At 47.3% G+C, this 6627-nt stretch overlaps 1 long non-coding RNA gene across 1 annotated transcript; it reads left to right on the plus strand.

Moving 5' to 3' along the window:
- The first annotated feature begins 645 nt into the window (after window positions 1–645).
- On the plus strand, window positions 646–5699 carry LOC121202544 (uncharacterized). The gene is made up of 2 exons (XR_005898241.2): window positions 646–3732; window positions 4124–5699. It is a non-coding gene; the product is annotated as an uncharacterized LOC121202544 (long non-coding RNA).
- Window positions 5700–6627: the final 928 nt, after the last annotated feature.

Raw genomic sequence — 6627 nt, forward strand, 5'->3', positions numbered from 1 at the left:
AAGTGATGAGGGAGTGTGCAGCCGCGGCTGCATGACACCATGAAAGGCTGGAGGCTGACAGACAACTGATACGTGATGAGTCAGTCAGAGCTCAGCGCTGCAGCTACGCTGAGGAAGAAACGGGCCAGACTCCACTCTGACAGCACGGTGGCAACTAAAAATACTAAGCCACCGAAGCGCCGCAGCACCGGTGCAAATCCGCTTCACAGCTGGTAGATTTCACTGGTTTTAGGTCGGTGGAGGAGATGCAGGTCTGCTCGTGGCTGCTTGTTTCAGCTCTATCTTAGCGGCTTTCAGTCCGTTTCAGACGGTTTCAGCTGGTTTCAGCTGGTTTCAGCCTGTTTCAGCTCGGCTACGTCAATTAAAGACCTTTGAGGTTTGCTGATCTGTCAGTTTCAGCCTGTTCAGCCAGTTTCAGCCCATTTCAGCTGCTTTCAGCCTGTTTCAGCCTGTTTCAGCTCGGCTACGTCAATTAAAGACCTTTGAGGTTTGCTGATTTGCCCGTTTCAGCTGCTTTCAGCTGCTTTCAGCCTGTTTCAGCTCGGCTACGTTGTTTAAAGACCTTTGAGGCTTGCTAATCTGCCAGTTTCAGCACGTTTCAGCTCGTTTCAGCCCGTTTCAGCCTTTCACATCCTTTCAGTTTCAGCTCAGCTACGTCAATTAAAGACCTTTGAGGTTTGCTGATTTGCCCGTTTCAGCTGCTTTCAGCTGCTTTCAGCCTGTTTCAGCTCGGCTACGTTGTTTAAAGACCTTTGAGGCTTGCTAATCTGCCAGTTTCAGCACGTTTCAGCTCGTTTCAGCCCGTTTCAGCCCATTTCAGCCCGTTTCAGCTCAGCTACGTCAATTAAAGACCTTTGAGGTTTGCTGATTTGCCCGTTTCAGCTGCTTTCAGCTGCTTTCAACCTGTTTCAGCTCGGCTACGTTGTTTAAAGACCTTTGAGGCTTGCTAATCTGCCAGGTTCAGCTGCTTTCAGTCGGTTTCAGCTGGTTTTCAGTAAGTGTTAGCTGGTTTCAGCCCGTTCAGCCTGTTTCAGCCAGTTTTAGCTGGTTTCAGCTGGTTTCAGTTGGCTTCAGCCCGTTTCAGCCCGGCTACGGTTGTAGACATTTGCATCTGACACTAGATTCTGATGTTGTCATATAGTTTCCTAAATCAAACCCTTAATGATGTGGTGGCAGGAATTCATGGTTTTATTGCTAGCGTCATAATGAACATGGAGCGGTTTGATGCCTCCAGCACTGGATGAGCCACTTTGCTGAACACGGTTTCTTCAACCTTGGTTCCCGTCGCTCCGCGTTGCTCTGTCGTGCAGGTCCGTAGCATCCTTGGAGTCGTGCTGTGGCATCGCATCCATTCTTCCACGTGTTTCTTTGCCGTATTTAGTTTATTTAGGCTCTGGGTGCGTGCAATGACAGGACGTGATGCTTCTTCATTTCACACTTTGTCTCAAGGTTGTTTTTCTTTTCCGTGGGACTCCATCAAGGCCCTTTTCCACCATCCATCCATTCCTGAACTCAGCCGCATTTCTTCCTATCAGACCTTTTTCAATTTCTTCCAGGCGACTGTTTTGACAGCAGGTTTGACGCGTGTCCTGTCATCCTGGAAAGTTGCAGGTTTAGTTCCTGCTTCAGTTGAAATGTCTTTGAATTCTGTTCCCTGTTTTCGTTATACTCCTGCTCCTCTGTGAGCATTTGATGATGTTTAAAGGTCACCAGCGGCATTTCAATCTTCTGAGTTACTTTAACACAACGCTGCTAGTTTCCTGATTGAAGGTCTGCTCTAAACCAAAACACGCTTTAAGGGGAGGGGATAAAGAAAACGTCTGCAGGCATCTTTGGGCCCTTACAGTGATGCAATCCAATCCCCAGCTGGTTGAGGCAGATGGCCACTGACCTGATCTGGTTCTGCAGGAGGATGGTTGGCTAAAACTCTGGAATAAAAGTTATCAGTCGGTTAGATTTTTGTCTGACATTTGGCAGGTTTACATTCCTCATATTTTCCGTATTTTCCATTTGAAACAATGACAAACAAAGGAAGACCAGACGATTATGAATTCAGCTTCAGCCCCTCTGGACTTTGTTTCCTTCAGCCATCCTTGTCTTTGTGCCTGCGTTTGGGGGCTGATGGTTCTGGCTCCACGTTGACCTCTGACCTCTTCTCCTGAGGCTCTGCTTTGTGTTATTCTGCAAAAGAAACAGAAAGAACAACAGACACTGATGTGCACAGGCTGCATACAAAGCAGCTCAGGGTACAAAATATAATTGTTAGGTGTCCTTGAAAGAGAAACGACTATTTATCATGTTCACACTTTGTATTAGAGCAGTGCAAGACAGGATTTAGAAATAGTTTCATATCTTTAGCAGAGAATGGGGAGGGTGTGTTTGACTGTGTGTGTGTGTCCGAAGTAGCTCGACTTAAAGCTCCATAACCTTTTCTGTGAGAAGAGTCAGTTGATCCGCAGTAAACCATGAGGGCAACTCTCTTGACTTTATAAACCTCAAAACAGAATTCGTTCTTTTCTTTCAGAAACACACAGAGTTCAGCCATGAAAAACGAAAGGCAGATTCAAACAGCTTCACCGTGACATCAAGATTTAACATTCAAGTATTTACAGCTGCATTCACTTCAAAACAAAACTGAGCAATAATATGTATTCACCACCTTTTGCAACCTTCAAAAAGAACTTTAAGTCTTCCATCACATGAACCTAGAAGCTCAAGGAGTCTGCGTTTTTCTGAAACATTCAAGCCTCCCGAGCTGTAAGTTCTCCCTAAAACCGCAGTATGTGACCAACAACATGAGCTCGACCTCGTGCTCAACAGCACCGTGCAGATTTGTTATGGAGACTTGTTTGGAGCATTTTACCTCCAATGTCTCTGAGTGCAGCTGAACATCGTAGATTTAAGTGCTGAGAATGAATCGTGGGCTCTCAATGACTTGCACCTCCTTTAAATTAGCAGCACTATTTACAGAGCGGTGAAGCATCAGGGCCAAGATCTTTACCCTCTGCACCTTAAGCATCTGTCAGGGCTGCAGGCTGCGCCAGCAAACGCTCCAAACATCACCTGTCACATTTCCTCTCTCCCTCCTTAATATTAACCTAAGCTAAAATTACATACAGCGTGTGCCTCCAAGCCTGGTGTAACCTGGCTTTGATGCAACACTTTGTGACCCACTTCCCAGATCAATGACATCTGGAGGAGGAGGCGATGGCAGGAGGGAGGGGAAGGAGGGAGGTAAGGTCACAGGGAGGTACTGATGATGTCTAACAAACGCGCCCAGCGGGGGGTAACCTCTGGATCAGGTAGCGTGGAGGAGGTGCTAAACGAGGACAGTGTCCAACTGTGTGTTTCATTATGAACAGATGCCGCCGCAATGGGAGGGAGGAGAAAGACAGGGCAGCACGAGAGGAGGAGGGATTAAGGGAGGAAGGAAGGAAGGAGCTAAAAGAGGAGCAAGTAGGAGACGGTGGACGGGATGAGTAAAAAGCAGAGAGGAAGAAGGAAGGAAAGGAGGAAGCTTCGTCATCCTGCAGCGTTGCCTGCGACTCCGTGTTGTGTTCGAGGTCCTGTGTTAAAAGGCATGAGTTGTAGCGTAGCTGGAGACGTAGCAGCCCCGAGGGGGAGGATGCGTTCACGAACACGGGGTGGGCGGCGTGGAGCAGCCGATACAGGACTGGTCCTGGAGCGCCGGCTGCCACATCCTTCCTGCCTCGCAGACACAATAAGCAGCAGGTTGTGACATAATCGAATCTCTTGTGTTTCGCTGTTTGTGCTCATGTCAGACGTTGTTTGAATGTTGCATCCAGTTCAACCATCTTTGCTCTTCTTTCTACTCTATTTGCTAAGTGAAACATGAGCAGTGTGTCCACTTTGTTACATTTCACATTGACAGTTTGTGGAGCTCTCAGTTCTTTTTTTTGTTTTTCTCAGAATTCATTTTGCCTTGTTGTGGTTCTGCAAATGGCTCCTGCACTTTTTAATTCGCTTCCTTTTTAAGCCTTTTTCTTCAGCCAGCTTTGCCTTTTTTGACTTTTTTTTCTCATTGATGAGACGTTTTGCATGGAATGTGTTTTCAGCGTTGCGTTACCTGAGGTGTAAGACGTTCGTATCTATCCTCTTGTAGGTGGAGCGTCGTCGAGCGCCCAGCCGGAGAGGGGGGCCGGACAAAACAGACTGCCTTAAAACTAAAGACACAAAGAGCATCTAAAGCTTCGTTTTTGCCTCCGCCTCCGATTTACAAAAAGAAACCACATTAAGTCATCGAGCCTTTTCCTCCTGCTGCAGTTCTAAGGAGTTTTCTCTTCGCTTCCCTTCTTGCCTGTGGTCGTGAACTGCTTTTTTATTTTTGCTCCATGTTTCACATTCTTGGTTGAAGTTCCATCAAGGAGAAGTTGAGAGACGTGTCTGAGGAAACATGGATTTGCTGCTTGTTCTCCTGTTACGCATTCGCCCTTTTCCACAGGTGGATTTGTACTTTTTGACGACGCTGCACTGTTTCTGTGTGGATGTAAGCGAAGCCGAAGTGGACTCGTGTTGATTTGCTGGATTATCAGCTCTCCACTCGTCTTGGCTCTTTGCTCTCGTTGCTCATTTTCCAGCTGTTGTTTGTATGAGAACTGTAGTTTCACGTTGTTTCCCAGAGTCGCTGGGTCAATTAATCCCTTTTTCGAACACGTAACTGTAACTTTGGTTGTTTGTAGCCCCGGTGCCTGTAGTGACTGACAGTCAGGGTTCGGAGGACAGGGTGCATGGCAGGTAATCAGCTCAGCCTCCCCGGGTGGACAGAACCCAGGAGGCAGCGTTACCGAGTCCAGTTAGCACAAAGACGAGACGCACGAGCAAAGCCGACGAGCAGCCACTTAAGCTAAACATCTGGACTCACAGAGGAAATTTAGTTCAGAGTTCGATGATTAGGAGAAGTCGTTTCTGCACAGATGTGACCAACGTCTCCACCAGATGTCATGTTTTACTGTAAACCTTGTGACTGTGGACAGACATGAGCACAAACTGCAACGTGGAGGTCTGTGGCTGCAGCGAGTCTCTGCTTCTGGTCTTTGTTCTACAAACATCAACGACTGTTCTCATTTAGTTCTAGTTCGTTCCTTATTAGAACATTTCAACGATGTGATTATGATGACAAGCACGAACGTCGTCTATCTATCTGTCTTTCTGCCTGTCTATCCATCCATTCATGCATCCATCCGTCTGTCCATCATCCATTCATCCATCCATCTCTGCTGCTCCACATTTGAACCAAATCAGCTTCTGTCTTCTTTTTCCTTCTTCTTAGCCAACGTTTGTACAAACCTACTTGTTTTCTGTGGCGTTCACTGTCAGTGGATCCAGTTAAGTTCTCAATGGAGCTGCCAATCACATTTCTAAAGACTGTCAGTCAGATCTCCACGTTCTCGTATCTTCCAGTACGTAAACCTGTGTAGGACTGGTTGATTAGTACGACAGCTTAGTAGCAGCCGAAGGCCTGGATTGTTCGTGTGTAAGTACAACAGTGTTTATTCTGAACTATAACAGTACGTTGATGGGATGTAAAGTTGTAAAACGGTGTTTGAGTTTGAATATTTGTAGTCACCACTGGTTTTCTGTAGGAATCAAACAGAGCAGCTCAGTGGCCTCCTGCTGTACCTGTGAATGTACTTTGTATTCAGAGGTTTTTATTACAATAAACAAGTGCTGATATCAGACATGATGCTGCTTTTAGTTTCTCTATTCCAGCCTCCTCTTTGTCTGCTGACGGCGTGAGGGAAAACAAATTGCAAAGTCCTGCGGAGGCACTGGAAAAGAAACGCACCACGTGCGCTTGTGGTTCAATCCTTCTTGTCTTGATGAGGACATACAGCCCAAAGAATGTACAGCCTCCAAACTGAGCACCAACAATGTCCAAGCAAAACATCACATGCAGGTTAATAGTAGGAGCACGAATCATGTAAAAGCAGACGCTGCCTCGCTTTTCTGAGACTCATCTTTCCAGTCAGAGAGTTTGTTAAAATCTTTATTATTGAATGGGCTTTTCACAGGGAGGAGGAGGAGGAAGAGAGGGTAGAAGGAGGTTGAAGAGGAGGAGGAGGAAAAGAAGAAAAAGGGAGGAGGAGTAGAAAGGAGAAGGAGGAGGAAGTGGAAGATGAGTAGGAAGAGAAGGAAGAGGAGGGTGAGGAGGGAGGAGGAAAAGGAGGAGGATAAGGAAGAGGAGGAGGTTGAGGAGGAGGAGGAGGGTGAGGAGGAGGTGGAAGATGAGTAGGAAGAGAAGGAAGAGGAGGAGGAGGAGGAGGAGGAGGTGGAAGATGAGGAGGAGGAGGGGAAGGAGGAGGGGGTGGAAGACGAGGAGGAGGAGGAGGGAGGAAAGGAGGAGGAGGAGGAGAAGAAGAAGGTGTAAGAGGAAGAGGAGGAGGAGGTGTAAGAGGAGGAGGAGTGGGAGGTGAAAGATGAGTAGGAGGAGGGGAAGGAGGAGGTGGAAGATGAGGAGGAGGAGGGGAAGGAGGAAGAGGAGGAGCAGAGTCTGGTGTATGTTGCGACACCCACTCGTTTGGTACCAGCGCCTCGTTCTGCCCTCACCGTGTTTGACCTGCTCACTGACAGTTTGTTCAGGGAGCCGTTTATTTGTCGGACCCTTTG

This window comes from Betta splendens, chromosome 10 (assembly GCF_900634795.4).
Source record: "Betta splendens chromosome 10, fBetSpl5.4, whole genome shotgun sequence".
NCBI lineage: Eukaryota > Metazoa > Chordata > Actinopteri > Anabantiformes > Osphronemidae > Betta > Betta splendens.